General features: G+C 37.3%; 1 protein-coding gene and 1 pseudogene across 1 annotated transcript in view; one reads left to right on the top strand and one right to left on the bottom strand.

The window, feature by feature from the left end:
- LOC149220382 (protein MOS2-like) overlaps positions 1–11,922 on the top strand; it is a 34,971-nt gene extending 23,049 nt beyond the window's left edge. The window contains exon 2 of the mRNA XM_089384778.1: positions 11,793–11,922. The gene's annotated coding sequence lies outside the window, so the exon portion shown is untranslated. The remainder of the gene's footprint in view (positions 1–11,792) is intronic.
- On the bottom strand, positions 1,396–20,664 carry LOC149220381 (cullin-1 pseudogene; annotated as a pseudogene).
- Between the last annotated feature and the right edge of the window lie 5,862 nt (positions 20,665–26,526).

Genomic DNA, 26,526 nt, shown 5'->3' with positions numbered 1-26,526 from the left:
CTTATAACACATATGGTGTTAGGGAAGGGCGCATTCTAAGATACATAGGTACGCTGCAGGGGTATCGTTAAGGAGGTATAAATAGTCCACTTGAGAATTGGTGAGACTTTGATGGGGTGGATTAGGAAAACCATGTAAATGATTAGGCCAATAGGCCTTTCTTTTGAATCAATCGACCTCTGGTTTTCGTCTACACTTCTCATGTCTGTTTGACATCTGTGCACAGATATCCACCTGACACCCGAAACACCAGTTTTATGCCGGAGTCTTTTACACCCGAAACACCAGTTTTATGCCGGAGTCTTTTACGTCCGAGTTCTGGGACAATCTGTTTCAGTGCTTCGTTGAGTTTATGGCACTGAATATGAGTTTTATGTTGCACGACTGAGACTCTGTCAATGACAGGGATCACCAATGGCACAATCTTTACTGCCAATTCCAAATCGATGATCCCTTCATGCATACTCTCAATACCCTGCTCGCAAATCTGGAACAAAACACGGGCTCCGTTGCAGGTCACAACTGCAAGTTGGGGTTTGCAGAGCCCATGTTGTGATCTGGAAAACTAAAACTGACCCGTTGAGTGCTCAACACCCAAGGGATGATCTCCAGCCCACCCTGTCACAGTGACCATATCCACGCAATGGCTAAAAAGCTCAGTGCAGACAACAATGCACTGGCAATATCGGAGCCTCTTAGTAGTTGCATTTCTGAAGATCTTAAAATGCCTTGGGGCGAGGTCTGCAGTTCGAATCTCCAAGCCGCCTTAGGGCCTTGCCTGAAGGAGGCAGATAAGCAACACCGCGTAGGGGATGGAGATGAGAAATCTCTACGCGGAGAATGCATTAAGCTTTCCATCATGCTTGTTTTCATGGCCTCTACCTTAGTTGCAGTCTTTGCCCCTGAAGCTCTGTCTGTTCTTCTTTCATCTCTTCACAACCTTTTTCTCCTCTTGTTCACCAAGCTCTCTGTTTATAAGCTTTAGGGTGTTTGAAGAGTTCCAGGAAATTGGGAAAAAGTTTCAAATCTCAGGATTCAGGAAGCCAAATTCACTTGGCATTAGCTAGAACTATAATTGGCCTTATCAACTTGGCCCTAAGGATCTTCAGTCTTTTCAGTCGGAGGGACACAATGATTTCAAATAAGCCAAGTGTTTCTACTGCTATAGAAATTGCTCGGGATTTCAAAGTCCAAAGTGAGTCAGAAAGCAGTGAACATGTTTCAGTAGAGAAAACTCCCTGTTTTGAGAAACAGGACCCTCCCAATGCCTATGGGGAAGCACACTGCCTTGTGAAACCGTCAGCGATATCTGGATCTATTGCGGCCTTGCCATCGGTGCTGTGGGTGACTCCATTAACTGTTCACTGCGCTAGGAGCAGTACCCATTCTTAATGGCTACTTCCCACCACAATGATACTTGGGCCTCCACATGTCTGCGAATATCATGGCAAACGAAGGCCTGCCGCACTCGTTAAAATCAGTTCGCTCTGTTACTGTTTCAAACAAACCCATGTTAACCAATTTGTGCATCCCCACTCCTTTCATAAAACTACAGCCACATCTCATTTGATTCCAGACCAACTCGAGAGATTTAGATGCAATGAGCAATGACGAATGCCCTCCTTCCATATTACCAATTGCAAGAAGAAGTGCTTGAACAAGGGACGTGGGCAACAGACCGCCTGCAAAGCCATCAGAAAATCAGATCTCCTTTCAATATCCTTTAAATAAAGTTCCGTAAGTGGAATCTGCTAGAAAAAAATGGTGCCCAGATTGAGGCCTTCCCGAGTCATCACAATGTTGTTAGGGAAACAACTCGGGTTTTAACAAATAGTTGAATAAATTTCTTAATCCACTCCATCAGAGGCAAATCAGATCTTATACCTGAAGTTAGCTTCTTGACACGCAAGAGATTTAACTAACATAGCGTAGAAGGGGCGATACCTCCTCTGGTTGCATTGTCACAGTTAGGCACAACGTGGGCAAAACAAAAAGTATGATGAGTTGCTTTCCAACACTCTTAAATACAGAAGCTAAAGCTATCGTTTATTTGGCTCAAATGATTATAAATTGGCCTCCACCAATGAACTGATGTCTGCAACCTGTTTGTAAGCTGCTTTCATTTTTATTTGCATTGGTCTTATGGGTATATTATAGAGCCTTCAGGTATTTGTGGGGTAGCAGCTTTCCTGAAAACTTAAACTTGAATGATATTTGCTGCATAACCTTACACAGGCTAAATTTAGGAAACAATACTAAAGCACACAAGATTACACTCCAAATAGATTCAATTCCAACTTAATTTTTTATTTCAATTGCGTTGGGATCGCACACTACAACTAACCAAACAGTTCTGCCTCACAAACAACAGGAAGCACTTCCTAACAAGTTGTGGGAATGCATGATTTAAAACATCTTATGCTTATAAGGTTCCCGGTATTACTGTGACTAAATAAGAAAATTGAAAAGAGGAGAATTTGAAATGTTTCAAGCTTGTTCTTGATATGACAGAATTTTGAACTGGCAAGTTTGATTTCAGTTTTGAATCTTGATCTTCGTCCAATGGAAGTGCCTTCATATATCAAATTTGCCTATGTGATAAATTGTTGGGGATTTTCCTTCTTTCAAGATTGTCTCTTAATTCTGGGTGTTTGTATCAACGTGTATTATACTCTGCACCTAATTCCAAATGACACTATTCTCTTGCATTGCTATGATGTTTTTTCTTGTTTTTTATGTTTTCCATACTATAACAGTTTCCTAGCTTGAGTTGGCATAGCTGGAAAAATTGCATGTAAATGATGAAAGAGAGCCTAGGACGAGCATCAGACATGTGATCTGCCTTACTTTCTAGCATGCATGACTGCAAAATTGCAAATCTTATCCATTGCATAGTTCTAATGTTTTTTTTTTTCATTTTTTTCCATGGTAAGTTTGAGTTCGCATAGCTGGGAGAATTGCATGTAAATGACGAAAGAGAGTTTAGAAAGGGCATTGGACATGTGATTTGCCTTCTAGCATGCATGACTGCAAATCTTATCCATTGCATAGTTCTAATATCTTTTTCATTTTTTTAAATGGTAAGTTTGTGTGACCAAACATGTTGGAGCTGCAATGATTTGTTTCTATCGTGAACATGCACCAAGAAAATGCTTTCTCTTTTTTATTGCATGTAAGATTGCAAACACAGATTGCTGATACATAGGCCTGTGAAAATTCTATCACTGCAGCAACTGATTTACTTTTACTACATATTCCTCAATAAGTTATTTATGAAATTACTTCAGTGAACATTAAAATAAATATAGCTGCAGATATCACACTGTAATACAGAAACAAACATATGCACAAGAATCAACACATTGACACAGATATTTTGGACGCAGTGCCCGGAAAAACCCAATGTGGGAAAATCGGTGCAGCAAGGGAGAATTTTATTATTAAGTAGGAGAAATATCTGAATACAAATCTAGGATGCTCATTCAACAATCCTTTACAGAGAAAATATTGGCGGAAAATCTGAGTGAGTTTTACCTCACTTCACCTGGCAGAATTATGGCTGATTCGGCACAAGACTGTCTAACCCCGACTATTTCTGCATCACCTCTTCTGCCCATTACGTTAGCTTTCCTGACAGTTCCCGACAGTTTCCGCAGTTTCGACTTTTGCCCTCTGTGTCAGCTTTCCCAGTAGTTCCGGTAGTTTTGGGCAGTTTCGGCTGTTTTCGGCAGTTCCGACTTCTGCCCTTTGTGTCAGCTTTCCCAGCTGTTCCGGTAGTTCCCGGCAGTTCTGGCTTCTGCCTTGTGCGTCAACATTCCCTGCTGTTCTGGCAATTCCCGACAGTTCCAACTGTTCCTAGCAGTTCCGGCTTTTGCCCTCTTGACTGCTCACCAGACCACTGGTTCAATTTCTTAGCTAACCCCGCTTCAGAAATTGAACTAATTGGTCTCCTTCAATGTGTTCTCCAAGTGACCCTCAAGCCTCCTCTTATTCTTTTCTCGTTGACAGATCAACGACCGAGATTAAGTCCCTAATCAGTGGCTAAGATTAATTTTGGCTTGATCCATGACTTTTGGACCATTCTAACACAATTTTATATTAATTCACATTAATATTTTATTTTCCCCAAGTTTAGACTTAGGGACTCCATTAAAAATATTAATTATTTTAATATCTCCCACACTGTTTAGAATCTGCCCAAACCCTTTCTGGGGATTGGAGATATCATGTGCCTTAGCCTCTCCACCAGTTTTCGTGGCTAGAGCATATCCGATGCTACCTCAAATCGACAAGGCCAATTTTTGCCTTTTTTTCTATCATATGTAAATACTTAGCCTCTCCACCAGTTTTCGTGGCTAGAGCACATCCGATGCTACCTCAAATCGACAAGGCCAATTTTTGCCTTTTTTTCTATCATATGTAAATACTTTTATCTTTTGCATGATGGTTGCTCCTATTATAGTTTTACTAATTATTTTTTTGTGTAAGGTTCGCCATTTTATTACCGAAATAGAGCTTTACATGTGATAGTTCTCTGTGCTACTGGTCTGCCTACCATGAAACCAGCCCAGTAGCACAGATTGAGAATCTTGAGATTATATATATCTTGTTTCAACAGTTTAATAGACAAATAAAAGTTGCCACAGCGGACATGGAGTTCTAAGAGTGCAAAAACACATTTTTTCTAATTATTGACAACAACAAATGGCTGATTTAAATAAGGAATCATAGAAAATGATATGTATGTGAATGCTATTTTTAATTTGTTGAAGCTTTATTGGGAAATCTTGTTCCATTTGAATTTGCTCTCTCTCTCTCTCTCTTTCTCTCTCTACACTTATTTATTTGTAAAAGGTATCCAAGATGAGCTCTTTCTCAAATAAATACTTAATAAATTTGCTAGTCAGAAGCCAGCCCTAAAATGTGTGCTCTAGTGATGGTGGTCACATTTGGCTATTCTTCACTAGGTTGAAGTTTGAAATGTCTATCCACTTTAGTGTTTTCAGTTGAAACACGAGCACTGAGGGGAAATCACAGAAGTTTTTACAAAAAAATGATATAACCTTAGCTTAATTGTGAAGGTTTTGTTGTGTTTATGGCTTCCTGAATTATCTGGGCAAAACAACCCTTGAAGAGCAAATCATTTAAAACAAGCACTCCCTGTTTTTCTAAGCTGCCTGTTAAAGTCACCTAGGACATGCCCTTGTCCCCAACTGTTAAGATTGGCAACTAGGGCCAAACTCCATGTGGGTCATCTTAGTAATGAAAGCTGATAGTTTTTCTTGGATCCCTCTCATCGAGAGGTGTAGGATTGATCTAAAGATCATCTGATTCCGATAAGTATTCATGGAGATGAATTTATTTGTGTTATGGGACAATTCGTCAAGGTCGGCCAGCAACCAAATAAACCCCACGTGTGCTCAATGTTTTAGTATAAATAGAGGTGGCCTTCAAGTCATTTCAACGCACTTGGGATCTCTTCCTCTCTACTTGTCTTTGGGTTTTAGTAAGAGGAGAGATCTTAAGGGATAATGCTGCCCTAATCCAAAGGGCAGAAGCCGGAACTGTCGGGAAAAGTCGGAATTGCCAGGAAAGGCCGGAAAAGCCGGAACTGTCGGAAAAGCCGGAAAAGCCGGGACTACTGGAAAAGCTGGAACGGCTGGAACTGTCGGGAACAGCTGGAACTGCCGGGCACTGTTGGGAACAGTTGGAATTGCCGGGAATAGCCGAAAAGCTGGAAATGCTCAAAAGCCAGAAAAGCTAGAAAAGCCAGAAAAGCTGGAACTGTCAGAAAAGCTGGAACTGTCGGAACTGCCGAAAAAGCCAGAACGGCCTGAATAGCCAGAGCTGCCGGGAACAGCCGGAACTGCTGAAATTGCTGGAGCATCTGTCTCAGAAGGAGAGCAGCATGCAAGGGACAACTAACTAACATTGGGACAATTGTATGGTACGTAGCAGCAAATACACCAAGCATGCAATGTTACAGCTAGCATGCAAGGGACAACTAGCATGCAACAACAAGCATGCTAATGACAACAAACATGCTAGGGACAACAAGCAAGTAAGGGACACATAGTTGTGGAGGAGCGCCCCCCCCCGAACCCGCTCCCGAATTGCGCTCCGGGCGGGAGCGGCTCGGGAGCGTGCTCTCGAAAAAAAATTTGCGCTCCCTGCCATTTTCGGGAGCGCTGTAGGGAGCGATCGCTCCGTCGCTCTCGGAGCGATTTTTAACGCCTGGGAGCGATCGGGGAGCGATTGCTCCCGATCGCTCCTGAGTATTAAAAAATCACTCTGGGAGCGTTTCGACGGGTGCCGGGAGCGATCCGACGGAAAAAAAATCCGCGGACGCCAAAAAAAATCCAATTTTAATTTTTTTTTTTTTTTTTAATTTGTTTTAAAAGCCCAATGGGCCTAAAAAAATTTCATTATCACTTCATTGAGCAAGAGCAAGAGCAAAGGAGCAAGGAGAAGCGAGGAGCAAGCCTGCAGAGGTAAGTAACTTAGTAATTTAGTTAGTTTAGTTAGTTTAATTTAGTTAGGTAGTAATTTAGTTAATTTAATTTAGTTTATTGAGTTTGAAAATCATGAATTTAAATTAAATTAATAAATTAAATTAATTAATTCCAATAAATTAAATTAATTTGCAGATTCAAGAATCAAAACCCTACAAACATCAAATACCATGGACCTGGCTATATTTCTTGGCATTTTCCTCTTCTTGGTCCCTTTTATGGTTATTATGGTGCTGGAGAGTAGGAAATGGAGGGGCCAAACTGAAGAGGGGGATGAAGAAGCTGGAGAAAGTCAAATTGGTGAAAACCCCGGTGAGGAGGAGCTGGAGGAGGGTGAACATGACCCTCAAAAAACTAAACAAGACCAAACTCCATTGTGGAAGTATGTTAACAGGGCTGAAACAGGGAGAGGGGGTGGAACCACTAAATTTCATTGCCCCCATTGCAACACTGATTACACAGGTTCATACACCCGTGCTAGAAGACACCTCTGTGGGAAAAGGCCATGGGATGGAGACAAACAAATAGGAATGAAAACTTGTACAGCGGTGTCAGTAGTGGATAGAACCAAATACATAAGGGAAGAGGAGGAAGCCCAATACAGGTCAAAAAAATCAAGGGGTTTCTTTGAACCAAGCTCACAATCACAAAGAACTCCTTCAACATCCTCCCAAGGCAGTGGATATGGAGGCACAAGGTCATCATCTTTAAGGCGTAGAACCATATCAGATTTCCTTGATGAGGGTTGTAAGAATGATGTGAATTCAAAGGTTTACAGGTTTCTCTATGCATGTGGGATACCATTCAATGTTTTTCGCTCACCTTATTGGCACGAAATGGTTTTTGCCATAAATGATGCCCCTAAAGGATACAAGATCCCTAGGTATGACAAGGCAAGAACCGTTGGCCTTGATCATGAAAAAGCAAAAATATCACATTCTTTGAATAGAATGACAAGTTCTTGGACTGACCATGGGGTGTCCATTGTATCTGATGGATGGACAAATGTAAAAGGCAAGCCATTGATAAGTGTTCTTGCTGTGTCTGTTAGTGGTCCCATCTTTCTAACTGCACATGATTACTCAGACAAGTTCAAGACCGCCATCAACATTGCAGAAGCATTACTTGAAACAATTGAGCGTATTGGCGCATATAATGTCATCCAAGTCATCACTGATAATGCTCCTAATTGTAAGGCAACGAGAGCGATTATTGAGGATAAATACCCCAACATATTTTGGTCTGGATGTTTGGTTCACACATTGAACCTTCTGTTGCATGATATTGTCAAGAAAAAAAATGAACAATACCAATGGATTGGTGATTTGTACAAGAAAGGCAAACAAATGATAAAATTTATTACAAATCATAGCAATACCCATGGCCTTTTCCGTAGTCACTCGAGATTGGAGTCGTTGAAGATTGTGAAGAGCAGATTTGGTAGCTATTACCTCACCTTCAGGCGCCTTTTGAAGGTAAGAGAGGCATTGGCTAGCATGGTATCAAGTCCAGATTGGAAGGTATTAAAGGAAAGGGCTACAAATGCAGCTGACATGGGAGGTTTTGAAATGGTGGAGGAGGCTGCTCTTGATGGTCAGTTTTGGACAAGTGTGAGGCAAGTATTGGATTTCACCAAGCCCATTTATCACATGATTCGGTTTGCAGATACAGACAAACCAGTGATTGGAGAGGTGTATGAGCAGATGGATACCATGTTGGGGGAAATAAAAGATATTGTTCATAACAGAGATCCCAACTTGTACAAACTGATTCATGATTGTGTGTGTGAACGGTGGAATAGACTTAATCTTCCACTACATTGCTTGGCGTATATCCTTATGCCAAAATACTACTCTATATCTTGGTTGGGCCAACCTGCAACAGGGGGTAGGGTTAGGACCAAACCCCATTTAGATCCAGAGGTAACTAAAGGATATTTGGAAGCATTAGAAAATTTGGTACCTGTCAGGGAGGAATGTGCAGCTGTGCGCTTTGAAATAGGCAGATACTTCAGTGGCACTGGTTTGTATGGTAACTTCCATGCAATGGATGACAGAGATAGATTTGATACTCTCACATGGTGGGAAACATATGGCGGCCACGGACTCTTGCCAAAATTGGCAAAAAAAGATCTTTCACAGGTTGTAAATACTTCTTCTGCAGAGAGGTGTTGGAACACCTACAACTACATACATAATGTGAAAAGAAACAAACTAAATGAAAACAGAGCAGAAAACTTGGTTTATGTGCACTACAACTTGAGGTTGTTGAGTCATTACTGTGATTGGGCTTATGAGGATCCCACATATAAAATTTGGGACAATCACCCAGAGGATGGCATTGTACATATTGAAGAACTAGAAGAGGAACTTGTAAGGGATGAAGATGAAGCAGCTGCAGCAGCCATGCCACCTCCACCTCCATCTCCACCATCCAGTAGCAGTGCTTGAGGTCCGAGTCTTGTTCCTTTGCTGTCGCCACCTCCATCGAGGTTCTAGTTCTGGTCGTCAGTCTGTGCGGGAGACTCCTAGAAGACCACCACGACCTGCTTATACTCTTAGAGACTCTCGTGGCAAGGGCCACATGTAGATTTACAGTTTACTTGTCTTTTTTAGTTTCTATTAGACTTTAGTTTTCATAACTGTTGAGTTTTGAGTCCTTGACTCTTGACTCTTGACTCTTTCATATCATAATGATATTTTTTGTAAACAATATATCACTGTGACAATGAAAATTTGAAGTTTGAAGTTGGGCCTTAGCAATTATAACTCATTGGTAATGACGTGAATTATGAATATGATGCTTCGTGAAAGACTAAAGTTGTTTCATTTCATTTCATTATTCATGTTTCATTTTATAAAATTTATAACATTTCTTATCATGTTAACAGTTAGAAGTTAGGACTTAGAAATATCTTAGATATTACTTCTTGTAATGGTTAAACTTAGCTTACAAGTACAACTTTGGTGATCAATGATGATAAATGTTATTGAATTTTCAATTTTGAAAGCTTGAAGTTGAAACTTTAAGATTGAATTTGATGAATCATGATTCACGAGACTCAATATGTTGCAGTTGTAATATGTATTTTACTAACTTGTGGACATGGTTGATGACGATTATAATTTTTAGATGATTGATGTGATATGGTTCAATGATCAATCTATGTTTTTTTTTTTTTTTTGGTTGTTATGTTTTTTATGTCTAATTCATCATTCTACATGTTTTTGTTGACATATATGTATCAAAAATTAAAAAATATATATATTTTTAAAAAATCGCTCCCGGATTCGCTCCCAAACCGGGAGCTTCTGAAAATGGTCGCTCCCGCTCCCGTTTTCGCTCCCGTTCCACGCTCCCGCTCCCGCTCCCGCTCCCGTTCCCCGCTCCCGCTCCTGCTCCTGCTCCCGCTCCCGTTCCACGCTCCCGCTCCCGCTCCCAAGCAACATGGAAGGGACAAGAAGCAAGCAAGGTGCAAACAACATATAGGTTAGGATGGCAACATGGTGTAGCAATGGCACATAATACAGTACACTGATGGGTATAGCAATGATTAATGAAGCATGATGAGATGCAGCATAGTGATGATGGGTGCAACGTGGCGCAGCGCGGTGAGGTGCAGCATGATGACGAAATGCAACTCAACGATAGGTGAAGGAGTCACCTTGGAGAATCAGTTGAAGCAACATGTCTTCAACTGATCTCATGTATCATCTTCTTAGAGATGATCTATGCTCTTATCTAAAAGTGTGGACTTCTGTTGTAACCATACTATCTCTCTCTCTCTCTCGAAGAATTGATCAAGGGTTTCCCCACATTGGGGTTTTTCCCTGGCTAGTGCCTTATCTTGTGTCCTCTTGTCTTGGCTTGTCTTCTGCGATTTATGTTTATGTTCTATCTGTAGTTTACTTTAATGCTGATGTGATTGCTAATCTGGAAAAGATATTGAACTAACTGTGAAAATTGAAATAAATTTCTCTAAGCATAGAACATACCTAAAATTAACACCAACCCACTTATTTGTGTCTTAGGGGTGAATTGATCCATGGTGGGTGGACTGACATGCCTCCATCTTCACTGCTGATTCTCAGACGCACTACCCCATTGACCTGAATTATAATATTGATAACATATAACTGAAGGTTCCAGAAATACCCTCTATTCATCATGTTGTTCCTTCCTGGTATTTGAAAATTATCTCTGTTATTTTCACCATTAAAACATTTTTTGTGTGTGTGCGGCAACATGTTTATCTCATTCTGTATCAAGATCACTTGTTCTTAATATGGGCATGTTTGTGGCAGAGTGAACTCTTATATTATAGCTGTCTTGAACCTGCCCGTAAGTTTCTATGGTCTACCTTTTGCCAGGTTTCAACAGCCAATAAGAAATAATGAAGACAAGTGGGTGGGAAAGAAATATGCTGGATGATCCTCACCTCTTTGTCTAAGCATTCTTGTATTCAAGGATTTTAGGAGCACATCATGGAAGTCACTCATACCACCTGGATTATCCACGTTGTCATTTGTTTCAACTTGGTAATCATATAGCTTTGCTGCTGAACCATGTATGCCACAAGCCTTTTACATGTCAAATTGTTTCATTCATGTTCTGAATATCTCTTTTAAATAAATCCTTTCACTAGAGTTACACGTGCATGAAATTCATTCACACATGATTATAATTTGGCCCAACTGGTATTTTACCTTCCCAACCTCAGCACAAATCCAAAGATAGTCCTTGATGAAAGTCCCTGCAGCCATTGTTTGAGATTTTTCTGTTGGAAAAAGAGAGAATTTCTAAAAGTACTTATGATATAAGACATGCAATTAGGGTTGACCCTTTATTGCTCAAAAAATTGGTCAAATAAGTTGCATATTGTGTGAAATTTGTACTTGTTTGATCTGCACATTTGCAATCATATGATACAATTGTTTTATCTCTGCAAATATGATTGTATGTTCATAAAATCAGAAAAGACGAGTATTCTGATGCACACACTTTTATAAACTTTTCTTCTGGTCATTGAACTCCTCACTACTAACGTTTTGAATATATCATCTTTTTGTAAGGCTTGATTTAATGTTCTTCACATATTTAAATATTCTGGAATAATAAGCATCTAAAAGTTTAAAGTAGAGATTTGAGCTTCTATGCCTTGATTTAGCATGATCTCTCTCTCTCTCTCTCTCTATATATATATATATATATATATATATATGTCTGAACTTTTGTAGTTATGACATTTTTACAAAAAATATCTGATTTTATCATATTCAGGCCATGACACTTCTTCAGTACTTACGGGAACCAAGACAAGGGAGCCCCAGAGCGCAGCACTAGGATTTTTCACTAACTTGATCAGGAACTCTGAGGGGCAAACTCTTCACCATGACATGAAGACCGTCAAGTTTTGAGTAACGGGTTCTAAATATGAATAGCATTGTATTTCTTGTGAGTTCCATAACATTACCTCAAAAACGTTTGTGTCATAGGTTGTTTCACAGAAAAAATATTCAATAATTCTACGCATTGTTTCAGAGTGACAGTTTTACAGGTGGCAAGTTGGCTTGCAGTTCCTAGCGTTGTTCAAAATTAGCAGTCAGCAGATCTGAATTTCTGGTTGAAATTTGGTGATTTCAGTGGCATTCTGGCGATGCATGCGTATTATTTTTATGTACAGAAAAATGAAAGAAAGGTTGTTACTTTCTATGTAATTAGATTTTGTCCTTTTGTATGGGAGGGTGTAAACTGTGCATTGCTTTTACAAATTTAACCCTCTGTGGGATTTGTTGAAAGCATATGACTGCAAAAGATAGCAAAGCAGTACAAAGTTTTTATATAGAATCATTTTTATTGTGGTGAAGTCAACTTTATGATTTTAAATATAGATTTCGAAGGAGGATACAAGCAATATGAAAGTAAGTACCATCACCAACTCCGGCCTCTGGAGTTTTGGTGTTTGAAATCGATTTGCAGTAGTCCCACCTGTGTTCAAATCTCTGGAGGCATCACCCATACACCCGTAGTGTAGGAGGATACAAGCAATATGAAAGCAAGTCCCATCACCAACTACGGCCTCTGGAGTTTTGGTGTTTGGGATCAATTTGCAGTAGTCCCACCCGTGTTCATGCTAATGTTGCCATTATATTGTACTGTATCTAAACCCATGTCACATGCTTTCGATATCGTCAGTATCTAAACCCATGTCACATGCTTTCAATATCATCAGTATTGCAAATGCTATTGACAAAATATCTTGTGATTGCATATCTGAATATACTTCTGGTGCTACATTATAAAATTATACGAAATAGTTATAGTTTTCATTTAAAGGAAATTCAAATGTACACGAGATTGTAGCTTTGAAACATAGCAATCTTAGTATTTAGTTCCGTACACAGGCTGAAAGGAAAAGGAAAACATGTCTCCTGTAGACTAATTGTCTGGTAAAAGACAAACAAAATGGGAACAGTTATCTAGAAATGCTATTGGGGATTGGTTGACTGCAGGGTTCAACTATACAGGATAATTACAAAGAATACTAGAATGCTTTTTACATGGCAAGAAACACCTTTTCTTAAACTTTGAATTTTAATTAGTTTGGATAATAATAAGCTTTGTAGTAAGATTCTGCTGCTTTTTACATGGCAAGAAACACCTTTTCTTAAACTTTGAATTTTAATTAGTTTGGATAATAATAAGCTTTGTAGTAAGATTCTGCTTAAGCGTTCTGTTGTATTTAGATGGCTGATTTACCTGATATTCCTCTGTTCGATACACCACTGTGTTGCCTGAATATAAACATTTCCAGGAATATTACTGTCAAAGCAAGCAATTCTTCATTTTTTCCAAAAAAACTATAACATGAAACAGAAGATATACCTTGACCTGTAATGTCAGCTTCAACTTATAGGCAACTTTATGTATCTTCTGTGAAAGTCGTGAAGATCCTGAAGATTGCAGAAAGTAGAATTGGAGCAAATAATTCAATGTGGAGATAGAAAATTTTTAAGTTCCAGAAGGCCATGGAGAGATAGTGCCCAGTGTCCAATCTCCTTCAATATATTTTGTTCATGGTTGGAAACTATCATGCATATTAAAGGATAAAATAATAAAGTAATTTATTAATGTGGGACGTGTTAAGCCCCTTTCTCCAGAAGGTCAAACAGCTTTACCTCGCCGCATCCCACACAAGAACTCTACAGTTCTTAACTTGCTCAGTGCTTGATTGAAAAGCTTTAAAATATTAAATGAGTGAAGATAAAATAATTGAATGGTGCAACGAGTGGGCGTAATACCTGATTACAGGATTATCCATATATATGGTGAACTCTATATCTTAGTTATTTCTAAACATATGAAGTAATGTTGGGTTTATATCAGTTGATAGCATCTAGCAATTGACTCTGGCTCTGCTATGCAGCTTAAAATAAACGTTGTAGTTGGACTTGATTTCTGGGTTTTTGGTTCGTTGTTGCCAGAGGCCTAGACCAAAGAGGGGGTAGTCCTTCCAGAAAAGTTCTGGAAGTGAAGTGTTCCTGGGAGTGCACCTTGGAGTGTTTTCCTAGAATACTACAGAAGAGTGAACCCAGAATTTTCTATGGCCTTTGACGAGGAGGGTTGGGATTGTGGGAATGTGCTTGGATGACATCCCTAACAAATTCTTAATAAACTAGCAGGGTAGATTATTAGTACACTTTTGAACCTTGCACTTGCTGGCAAGGAATTAGCCAACTACCTAATAACATTAACAACCTTGAATCCATTGAGCTAATCCCTTGAATTAATTCTTAATAAACTAGCAGGGTAGATTATTAGTACACTTTTGAACCTTGCACTTGCTGGCAAGGAATTAGCCAACTACCTAATAACATTAACAACCTTGAATCCATTGAGCTAATCCCTTGAATTCTTTATGAGCTAACTTCTTGAATTCTTCATTTATTTAAACATTTGTTGTTGACACAGAATTATAGCACACCCAAAACTATTATTCTGTATATTATTATTACACACAATATCACATGAAGTTAGGCCGCAAGATAGATTATCTTAGCTAGACAATCTAGATAGTTTAAGAAAAAATCTCAACCACACACTAATCTAAGAGCTATCTTAGGACCATACTTTTTAAATACAACTAATTAACAATCTCCTAAATAATACAAACTACTTACATAGATATTACAATATATATGATGAGGAATATCAAATACTAAGAGTAAGAGTTAATATCTTCAACAAATATTTTACATAGTATGTCAACATCTTTTAATATATGTGCCATCTAAGATGAGGAAAATTGTTAGAGCATAACCAGAAAATTAAAAGCTTGGACTTCATCGTTTTAAAGGATCTAGGTTTGGGTTTCCTAGTTTAAAATTGCTCAATAGCCTGTTGCATCTTCCTATTACTTGGCCTCAATGGTTTGTATACATAATCTTTAACACAAACATACCGTTCATAAGATACACATGTTCCCCATATATATTATGGGGAATTCTCTTCTGATGCAACCTTTGCAAAGATAAGTACACAAGTGCATTGAGGTAGGTAACATGCTTAGGGCCAACAAGAAGAGGGAGAATATGTAAGAGAGAAGGTCAACCTCCTTGACGATCTTTGTGCAATTAAAAATTTCATGATGAACTACAGGTTTTCGGTGCTTTGATGGCTTGTATAAACAACTTAACATCCAAATCATAAGATACATAGGCTGCCCATACAGATGAGTAACTCCTAATGCATCCATTGTTAGTCTCTTTAGTACACATGCATGATATAAATAATATCTGTGGAGGTTAGTATACATGCATGATATAAATAACATCTGTGGAGTCAACAAGGAGATAATTTATTTGGGCATTGATTAACTTCATTTTTTTATTATTTATATTTATATTTATTTATTTATTTAAGAAATGTTGTAAAAGAGGCATAATATCTGGTCAATATAACGAGTATAATTGTAAAAGAAATAAATGATAAATATATACACTTTATTATATATAGTAAAAATCCATAAAACTAAGATATCATCTTTTACAATATCTATATAAAATTTAAAGTTGCCAATACATATGGCATATGACATACATATCTACAAATGCGTTCCTTGTACCATTTTTCCATTTTATATCATTTATCCAATTTAAAAAACCTATCGGCCTCTCTTTGCACCTTTTGGGGAAATTGCTAGTATTATTGAATAAAGAATAATATACCCCTATCTTTATCCTTTAAAGTAAGTCGACAAAAAAAAAATCCTAACTAATGAGCAATCAAGGTACATGACAAGTGGTATCAGAGCCTTAGGTTCAACTCATGGACCTAATCGGCTTGAAAAGTTGAGAATTAAAAGTCATGGAAATAAGACCTTTTTAATATTCCATAAACTTAACAGCAATAATAATAACTGGTTCACTGAAGTGGCAAAATTTCATGTTTGATTATGAACCAATATAAGTCTAATTGGCTAAGTTCATGGTGTATGTAGTTTCCGAGTAGTGTCTCCTAAGGCCATCGTAAACAATCGGCGGGAGTAAGGGAAATCTTGTTGGGAAACAAGAAATTAGCACCTAATAGAGGTCACTCAAACTTGTGATACGATATTCCAGTCCTATTATTTTGGAGAAAGGATAAAGATAGAATTGACATGACAACTTGTGCGTTTCACAACCCAATAAACAACCCGCGGGAGTAAGGGAAATCTTTTTGGGAAACAACAAATTAGCACCTAATGGAGGTCACTCAAACCTGTGATACGATATTCCAGTCTTATTATTTTGGAGAAAGGATGAAGATAGAATTGACATGACAACTTGTGCGCTCCACAACCCAATGAATAGTAAGTAAATATAACAAGATCGGGTACGCATAGACGTGAAAGGAAAGGTAAGGTATTAAAGATTTTCAATTGCTTAAATATACTTGGTCAAGACTTGAATTATTTAACTTACCGCAAAGTAGGATACTACAGTTTAGAGAATCTTAACTAAGTAAAGACTGCCCACCACAGTTTCTAGGGCAGGAAACAACTCATCTTTAAATTTGAACAGGAAAATTGATATTGTATTTAAGGCTGAAAGTTTCACTAATAAGATGTTCCATTTCTTTTTTTCTTAGCCCCTGTTCTCTCCTTTGAATCTTTTTGTTCATTCATATAAAGCTCAGAAACACTGCCAATAATATTTGCTTGAACCTTTTGATAGCTGCCAAATTTATATATAATAGTTGAATCTGCAGCATCCCCTTGATAGATATGTCTGGCATACATATCTACCAGACAATCCTCCAAAAAGAAATTCCGTTCACGCCCACTTCTAAATATGTGACTAAGAATCTTCTGTCCCTCTTGCATAGCCTATAAGCCTACACAAGCATTTAGTACAAAGGGAAAGGTGAAATTATTTGCATTGATTCTTGCTCCTTGCATTTGGTAATAAAAGCTCAAGGGCTTCCCCACAGAACTCATTTCTAGCATTCTCTTTGATCATCATACTCGATATAAAAATATTTCCACCTCTATTGCATATTTTGTCAAACATTCTGAGCACATCCTTCAAAACAACTAACTGCAAATAACACTCACGAGCTTGGTACTGACAAAGATGTCTGGTTCCAGTCCAATTATGAAAAGGCATGGAGTTGGCTCAATAAATTGATGTTTGTGCAGGCCTAGAAGAGAAAAGCATGTGGAAACCAAAATAGGTAAACCAGCTTCAAATGGAGGATTGGCAATAGTGGTTACATTACTCTTAGAGTTTTTATGCCTCTTCCCGTCTTGATCAAAATACTCATTGAGCATAAAGGTGAAGAGGAAATAGGGAGAGCACATAGGTTAAGGGGAAGTCTTTCCTCATCATTTCTCTCCTCTCTAATTCTATTAATTCTATTTTTTTCATTTAGTTCTTTTTTCTTGTCTCATTCAACCTTTACATTTGTCTATGTTTTACATGGTTCATTAACCATCTTAAATTGGCCAATTAACATTGCATGTACTGAACCTTACACCTATTCATCCATTCATATCTATTTTCAATCAATTAATGAGAATATGTATTAAAGTAATGATGAATCATACCAATCATATAAATAGAAAATAATGCTTTATTCTCTAATAAAAATAGATAAACCAATACAAATATAATCAGCGTCTTTCTCAATCTCTGTCCATAGTTATACTCACTTTACAACAATAATTCACAACAATAATCATCAAGACATTAAACCTCAGTCCACAGTTATACTCACAACAATAATCATCAAGACATTAAACCTCAGTCCATAGTTATGCTCAATACAACAATAATAGTCCACGTTTATACTCACTTTGCAACAATAATAATCAAAATATCAAACCTCAACATGTCACTAGCAAAAATGCAGTTATAATACAACAATAATTCACAACAATAATCATCAAGACATTAAACCTCAGTCCACAGTTATACTCACAACAATAATCATCAAGACATTAAACCTCAGTCCATAGTTATACTCAATACAACAACAATAGTCCACAGTTATACTCACTTTACAACAATAATAATCAAAATATCAAAGCTCAACATGTCACTAGCAAAAATGCAGTTATACTCACTTTACAACAATAATTCACAACAATAATCATCAAGACATTAAACCTCAGTCCACAGTTATACTCATGACAATAATTTACAACAATAATCATCAAGACATTAAACCTCAGTCCATAGTTATACTCAATACAACAATAATATTCCACAGTTATACTCACTTTACAACAATAATAATCAAAATATCGAAGCTCAGCATATCACTAGCAAAAATTTGAACCTGGATGGAGAGGATGATAATAGTTCTTCACCACCACTAGAGATGATCCCAATTGACTTCTTTTCAAGGAATATATTTTAATATATTGAAATTTTGCTTATCTCTCTAAGTAATCCCTTGTAATCAAATTTTCAATACTTCTTTTAAATACTTTTACATTTATCTCGAACATCCCTCCATGTTGCTCGTTGCATTCGTTCATTAGTTGTTCATAATGCAAAGACTTTTTGCTCTTCATGATGCGGACTATTAAGGCACAAATTTCGTGATATCTGTTCATATCAACATTCTGAATGACCTTTTTTTTCTCTTTTTTATCTTCGGTTGGTAGTAGGATCTTAATCTTCTCTTTTCTATTTGTAAAACTGTAATTGATTTCAAAAGTATCGCTGAGAGATATTTCTTTTGTATCAGGCTCCTTGAGCAAAATTTTGTACTTGGCAAATAGAATAGAATGTAGCAGCCTCACAAGATCCTCATCTCTCAAATTCAGTCCAGCTTTGATGTCTAAATAACTCAACTTTTGGGAGCTGTTAAACAATAACAATAAAAGTGCATAGTAAGGTGTTACTACCATTTCTATTTGCTCAGCTTGAAACTTGCCAATGACATTACAGGTCCCTGTCGAATATAGCCATGTAAGCTGTCGATGTTGAGTGTATGTAGAATAAAACTCTTTGAATGTGTTCACACATTTAATCATCTCCAAGGGCAACCTAGGTTCAGAAGATTTGAAAGGGGGCCAAAATGTGAAATTCAATACTCTGACATCCAAGTTTATTCCAGGATGGATATTTGGATTATTAGTCAGGTATGCCTTAAAGCTAGCTTGGTTCACCTCTGCTTGTAACATATCTTTAACCATACTCTCCATCTTTGATGTCAATTGATTACCAATATGCTGCTTTAGTTTTAACAACATGTTCAGCTCACGAGCATTATCGGTACTTTTATGATACAGTGGTCGACCAGCTAGCTTTCTTCTATAGAATTTCCCAAAGAGATCTTTATCATTCACATATTTCAGAAATTTAATGACATTCTCTAGAATACCCTCAATCTCATCGGATCTTAATCTTTTACTACTGCCACCCTTTCTAAGTACCATGTCACAGAGCAAGGCCAGGAATTCTTCACTGGTGTTTCCTGCCACTCTTTTATTACAGATTTCTACAAATGTTTCATTTAAAGCTTTATGCAAAAGAGCATTGTGACGAAAGACATGGATAATGTCCTCCACAAACTTGTCATGCAATTCCATAACTGTATTTACAAATGCAACTTCTTCTTGCATGCTACCTGTATCCCTTCTCCCTGCCTTATCAGTTATAGCATCCAGATCCCTCATAACTAGTGGAGTGCAGTCTCTAATTACATGCTCTTTGAAAGCATTTACCATTGTTTCCAGACCTTCAGGTACTCTACAAAACAGACTGTAAAGCTTTGAAAGATCATGTTTGTTGTCACTCCTAAGAAGGGCACAACAAGAAGGACCCAGATTTTCAAGAAGTTGGGTCTTGTAACCTGAAAGGAGTTCATTTGGTACCATCTCCAACAACTTCTCCCTACTCCTGTGCAAATAATGGGCAGCTATTTCCTCCTCACGTTGCATACATTCCCCAGCCTTCAACAGATAATCCATACCTGAATTCTCCCCTAAACTCCATGAACCAGCTCTTTGAACATAGAAATCTTTAGTATCTTCCAACAAGGGCACTTCAATTTCATTCGCATATACATCCATTCCAATATCTACAAAAATACCCAAAACTCCTTCCAATAAAGTGCGATCGACCTGCAATCCCCGGCGGTCTTCACGAATCAGAGTAATCACGGCATCCCTTACATGGATCCGCATTTCACCGAACACAAACTTCCGAAAATACTTCTCTGCAACTTCTGAAACTGAACGCTTTATTTCCTTTCTTTTCAAAAGCATCTTTTCCGAAAAACTGAACATGGTTGATAGGATTGGGACCATCTCCTTGTGAATTCTCCAACGTCTGACAAACTCTCTCACCACGGCCTCGCCTTGCTTTTCCCTTAAAGCTGGCAAAACCCTTGAATTGAAGTAAATTAGAAGTGTCTGCTTGTATCTCTTATATATTTGCTTGAAATTGTCGATTCGTTTTGCCCAACCACTTCGGCCAGCATGATTATACTGAATCGAATAAACAAGCACGTAATCGTCTACGGACCAGAATTTTCTCTTTTCGAGACTTCCTTCTTCCAGGGTGCTTATTAACTTCTGCATAATGTTATTTAAAACATCCCACGTTTGTTCGACGCTTAATTTTTCCATATCATCTACGCTCCATTTCTTCGAATCCATAGCTGGTAAAACTGCTCTGTTTTCGTTGCCAAGACAAAATAAAATTTCGTATCAAGAAATGGAGATGTCATATCAACGGTAACATCGGTATATATAGATTGGGTAGGATTGCAAACGGAATTTGGATCGTTTGTTTGGTTTACTGCAATTATTGGCTTGGATTTCTTTGGGTAAATATTGGGCTTCTTGGTCTTTACCTACCCTCTACATTCTTACCTACCTTCTACATACAGTATGAGAGTGGATCCAACATAAAAACTTAAATGTACATATGTAATATTTGATATTTAACATTTTTAATTTAATGGGAATATCAATCTAAGTATTATTATGTATAAACACAATATAAATTTAAAATATAAAAAAGTTTAAGAAAAATATAAATAACCTTGAGGTATATATATATATATATATACTCCTTAATTTAAGGTCTTTATATTTAAGAAAATTCAAAAAATAGGTTTTATTTAGGTGAAGCCTATGACCCAAATACCATGGGACAAATAATTGTCAATACCATGGGTCAAATACCATATTTATAAAACAGTATGGTAAATAAATAAATAAATATAGATAAAAGAGGTATAAAGAGATATGGTAAATAAACAAAACATATCAAATAGGATTAGAAATCAACATCTAATTATATACCAAGCATGGCCAAATACCATGGTAAATAAAAGAAATGATAAATAAATATAAATATAAATAAACTAGAAGTACAGTAAATAAATAAAACTTTTTTTTATATTTACTTTATACTTACTAACACTAAGAAAAAAGGGTTTTATTTAGGTGAAGCTTATGGGCCAAATTATTTTTAATACCATCCAAATTATTAAGCCTAGTATTAATATTAAAAGATTATATTCTTATTTAAGCAAAGTCTTTAAGTAGAAATCACATAAGCTGGGTCATGTCCTGGCCTCCGAGTTTATGTAGGTATTGGTGTCCTTTTTATAGTATTTGTTGTTGATTTATTCTTCATTAGAATTTATTTTCTAGATCTTTCATGTTTCAGTCCTAGGCTTGACCTATCTGGCTATGCTGATAGCTAGTGATGCTGGTATGCTAGGTGTGCAGGTGCGGGTGTGACTGCATGATACTGATACAAAGGTTGTTAGCTGCTCTCTCAATGTTGTAGCCTTCGCTCTGAGCAATGTCATCTCTACCAGAGCTCAAGTTAGTCTGGTCTCCTTCACTACTAATATTATGCCTAATACAGCCAAGTCTGTCCCATAGTACCTCAGCATATCCTGTGGCTCCATATCGACTACTTGTAGCCTGCCATCTGGTCCCACCTCTTGTCTGATAGGAGGAGGTGCTAGTACTACTGTCTATAGTATGAATGGGGCGTTGTCGATGTCTACAAAACCTAGAAGAACACCCTAAACCTACTTTATAGCCCCTATCTAAGTTGCCTCCATTCCAACTTGTCTCATCTGAGGCACTACTACCTGCTTTGTCGCTGTAGGCCCACTATAGCCTTAGAAGGACTTTCCCCTAGCCGTGGCTCTATAATGTGAATCTGCAATATATCCTAAGCCCATAAACTCTCCATCTCCTATCTCATAGCCTCCAAATCTCCTAAAATCTACCTCAGTATCCCCCACAGCTGTGCCTGATGTGCTAGCTTGTCCTTGTCCAGTAGCTGGTGTACCTCCCTGAGTAGCGAGTATTTTATCATCTTATTCGTTCTTAACTCCTTTTAATATTTTTGTTATTTGTTTAATGGCTTTAGCCCCATATTTTTTTTGAATATATATATATATATATATATATATATATATATATATATTAATTTATTTTTATTAATTTATTTATTATATATATATATATATATATATTTCTTTTGGCTCGTGTAAATTTTTGTTTTATTTTATTTATTTTCCATTAATTATTTTTAATTTAGTTAATTTATTTCTATTATTATTTGTATTTATTAAATGATCTTGTTCCATTAGGGTCTTGACTCCTTTTTATAATTTTTGACTTCCCTCCTTGTTTGGAATTTGATTGTGATTTTTTTATTCTTGTTATTTTTTTTAACATTTGATTTTAATAAATTAATTTAAATATTATTTTTCAAAAACTAGCCGTTTAATATACTCATTACTTATTAATATTTGTTTTAATAAATTAATAAACAAATACAATCATTTAAATATTATTTATTTTTTAAAAACTACTCGTTTACTTAATAATATTTGTTTTTAATATATTAATAAATTAATATCATAATTTAAATATTATTGTTCAAATATAGTTGTTACTTGAAATTTTGGTCTCCACATTGCTCTCTATTTAAGCCTTTGCCATGGTCTGCCTCTTCATTTGGTCCTGATGATGAACCATGCGTTGGCCAAAAATTTTTCTTACGTGATTTCTATTGAAAACCAAAAGACTTTGCTTAATTCATTATGGATCACAGAAGCCTCAATATAGAAATATTCTTATTATTAAATTTAATATTCATATTAATATATTATAATATTAATATTATCAAATTTAATAACTTCAGATTAATACAATATTAAAATTTTTATATTATAATATATCATGTAATATATTAACTCTAGATATATATGAGACAGAAGAACAAAGACATAGAGTGATAGAGGTGGAGAGATAGGGGGAGTGACAAAGGAGAGATGGAGATAAATTGAAGGAGAGGGGAGAGGAGGAATGAAGAGAGAGAGGGAAAGGAATGAGAGAGGTAGAGAAGGGTAAGAGAGGGAAAGGAAGACACAAAGATGGAGGGAGGAAAGAGAGAAGAAGAGAGGTAGGGAGATAGTGAGAGGATTAGAGCGTGTAGAGAGAGAGAGAGGGAGAGAGAGATGGGAGAAGACAGAGGGAGGTAGGAGAGAAAGGAAGGATGATAGAGAGGAAGAGAGAGGGAGGAAAGAAGAAAGACATAGAAGTGAGAAGTGGAGAGAGAGAGTGTGTATGGTTAGGGGTGAGATAAAGAGACAAAGAAGGAGACATAGAGAGAATGGGGGAGAGAAGGAGAGAGAAGGAGAGGGAAGGATATAGTAACATACTTAAAGAGAGAGAGAGAAAGAACAAGAGACACGACTTGAGAGATAAGATAACATAATTATATTTATGTCCAAATAATGACCACAAAGTAGGTTAAAGGGATTGTTGAGTACAATGATTTTTATACAAAGTGGGAGAACGAAATGGTCTCCTATAAAATATAGAATGCTTGAATTAAATCAACATTTGGCCCTAGCAGAGAAGATCCAAGAGCTAATAGGTATGAGGATTAGACCCATCTCTCCTAACATCCGAGGTTGAATGAGTAACACTGAAGAAACTCAACAAACTATGTTGGCTCGATGAAGAGCCAGTGTCAAGTGCAGGTTGTCCACTTAATCGTTTCCTTGGGGGTTCGCGCATTGATAAATGTTGGAGGACCTAATTTGTCTCCTAGGAACAGATCTGACACAGATCTTCTCCTGAGATCTCGTGTAGCAGGGTTAGTTCCCATGGATCGTCGCTGATCCGGAGTTTGGATATGTATTGGTATCAATCGATCTCTTGGTGCCCTTGTTTGAAGGTAGTACCCTGATGTTATAGACATTTTTGGGCACCGCAACCCTGATCATAAATGTCCATAAACTAAGGGCTCCTAAGTCCCTAAAGGTGTTGTTCCAACCCTTAAAAGAACAAGGCCAACTGATTACAACATCTCCCAGAAGTTCTCCATGAAAAACTACTCAGAACTGGTCAAAACTGGACCGTTTCACCTGCCCCATGGTCGAAGTTCGTTGCATCCCATTTGAATACACACAGTAGGTGTGATGCATGTTGAAAAACCCTTCTATGGGGTGCGATGGGCGAGAGTGAACAAATGGCAGGGTCAATCTGCAAGGTGGAGAAGCATGGAATCTTCTAGAAACTTCTCTTGTGACACTTGCCTCTTTGCATTCTACCAGGGATGAGTAAGAGATCATCAATCTCCAAGTGGAATCAAGAACTATCAGAGAGAGGACACTAATCAAATCTCAAAAGCTGACTCATTCCCCTTGCAAACATCTATATATGGATCCCTCATCCTAGAGATCCAGAGGCTGGAATTTTGTATCTTGTAAGGAAGTGCTGTTGGTTTCTGGGTGCAATATCATAGTGTTGGGTGATCTAAGCTTTTCATGAGGTGAAGAAGGGCTTTATTGCTGAGAGGATGATGCTGGGTCAGAACAATTGGTTGTAATCCTCTTTGCTCTTTCTTGATTATCAATAAAGCTATTCAAGTTTTCCTCCACATTCTTGTATGATTGATGATTTATGCATTTGTGTGGTCAATATACATCTGGTCCTATATTGTTTATGATAATAGATCTATGTTCTTGGATAGTGTTATGCTTCTTTGATTCTATAGGTACTCTTTGAAGCTGGGTAGACAAGGAAGCGAGTGGCAAAGACCTACCAGAAAAGAGAGGAATCGAGAAAGGAACCAAGCGCAAGACAGATGTTGGTCTCCTTATTCTTCTCTTATCTATTTCTCATAAAGGAAAACGAAAGTAGTTTTTAGTTTGTTTGTTTCTAAGGTAGCTACCAGCCTTAGTGGGACTTGCAGCTCTGCATAGACACTAGTTTTCCCGATAACAAAATGGTGACTCCATTGGGGAGTGAATAGATTGATTGTTTATCTACATTTGTTTACTTTATAAACTTACAGACCGAGCCTGAAGTCAACCCAGCTAGCCTTCGAACTGAATTTTCTATGCAAGTGCAAAGTAGATCAATGCTGCTTCAGTCTATCTCCGGGTTTTGTTTATGAATTAAACAATTGATTTACAAGCTCTCTAATTGCCCTTGTGGTGGCTCTAGTAACCTCCTTAGATCTAACCCTGTGATTGATTTACTGATTACCACTTGCTCGACCTAAATCCCTGAACTAAACTGCAAACTGTGACCCGGAACCCAGTGAAAGTCTCGTCCCTGGTCCAGCGCACTGTCTGTTCTGTGAACTCCAAATGCATCGCACTTCCCGAGTGTAGTAGGTGTGTTGCATTTCAGTTTCACTGTGTTACAGGTGCGCTGATCAGACAAGGCCTTGTTCCTAAATTTTGGTTTCTGTGTTCACTCTTTTCGGCTCTATTCAAGAATTTTGCTGCCTGTAGTCAGTACACCTCTGTTGAAACCCCCTTCCTTGCTGTTATTCCACCTCCATTGTGCAAAGAATTGTAAATGTTTTTATGTATTTTTGAGTCATTTTCAGTTCTCCTTTACAAAGAAGTAGCGTAATTGTACTGTCGTTTCTTGATTTGAAAGCGTCACAAGTGTCGTTCTCAGTCATAGAAGAGAATTTGATTGTTCTTGATAGTCGATTACACTGTTACTCTTGTATTTGATTTGAGTTAGTAGTTTTTCAAGTGTCGAAAGAATGTTTTCAATTCCAAATAACAAAGTGTCATCATTGTCCTCATTTTGTTTTGAAAAGAAACTTGTTAGTAATTGTTGCTTTGAAAAATAATTCAGATTTGCGCTTAGCTTTCTTTTTATCATTCACACATTAAGAAGGCTGGAAACAAATACATGCATGTGCATTTGCATTTAGACTGTTTGTTGGTTTGATTTAGGACAGTGCATATAGTGTGTGCTCTCTGCTCTTTGTTGAAAGAAAATCATCTCTCTTTCCTTAGTAGCTAGGATTTTCATTGCAAAAAGAAGATTAAACGACTGTTTATCATCTTAGATTGCATTTTAGGAATTGTACATCTAAATCACGCGGTGTGACCTGAAAGGAAAATTTCTTAAGCAAGATCAACTATAAAATAAATTTAATGAATCTAAAAACGCTTTGGAACTAATGCACAACATCTAGAAGTCTAGGCTAGAGACGTATTCCAGCGT

The sequence above is a fragment of the Pinus tabuliformis genome, chromosome Q (assembly GCF_031772625.1).
Source record: "Pinus tabuliformis cultivar Carrire ecotype Pingquan chromosome Q, CPIR1, whole genome shotgun sequence".
In the NCBI taxonomy this organism is placed as follows: domain Eukaryota; kingdom Viridiplantae; phylum Streptophyta; class Pinopsida; order Pinales; family Pinaceae; genus Pinus; species Pinus tabuliformis.
Note: the sequence above shows the minus strand (reverse complement) of the source record. Positions and strands in the feature narration are given on the sequence as shown.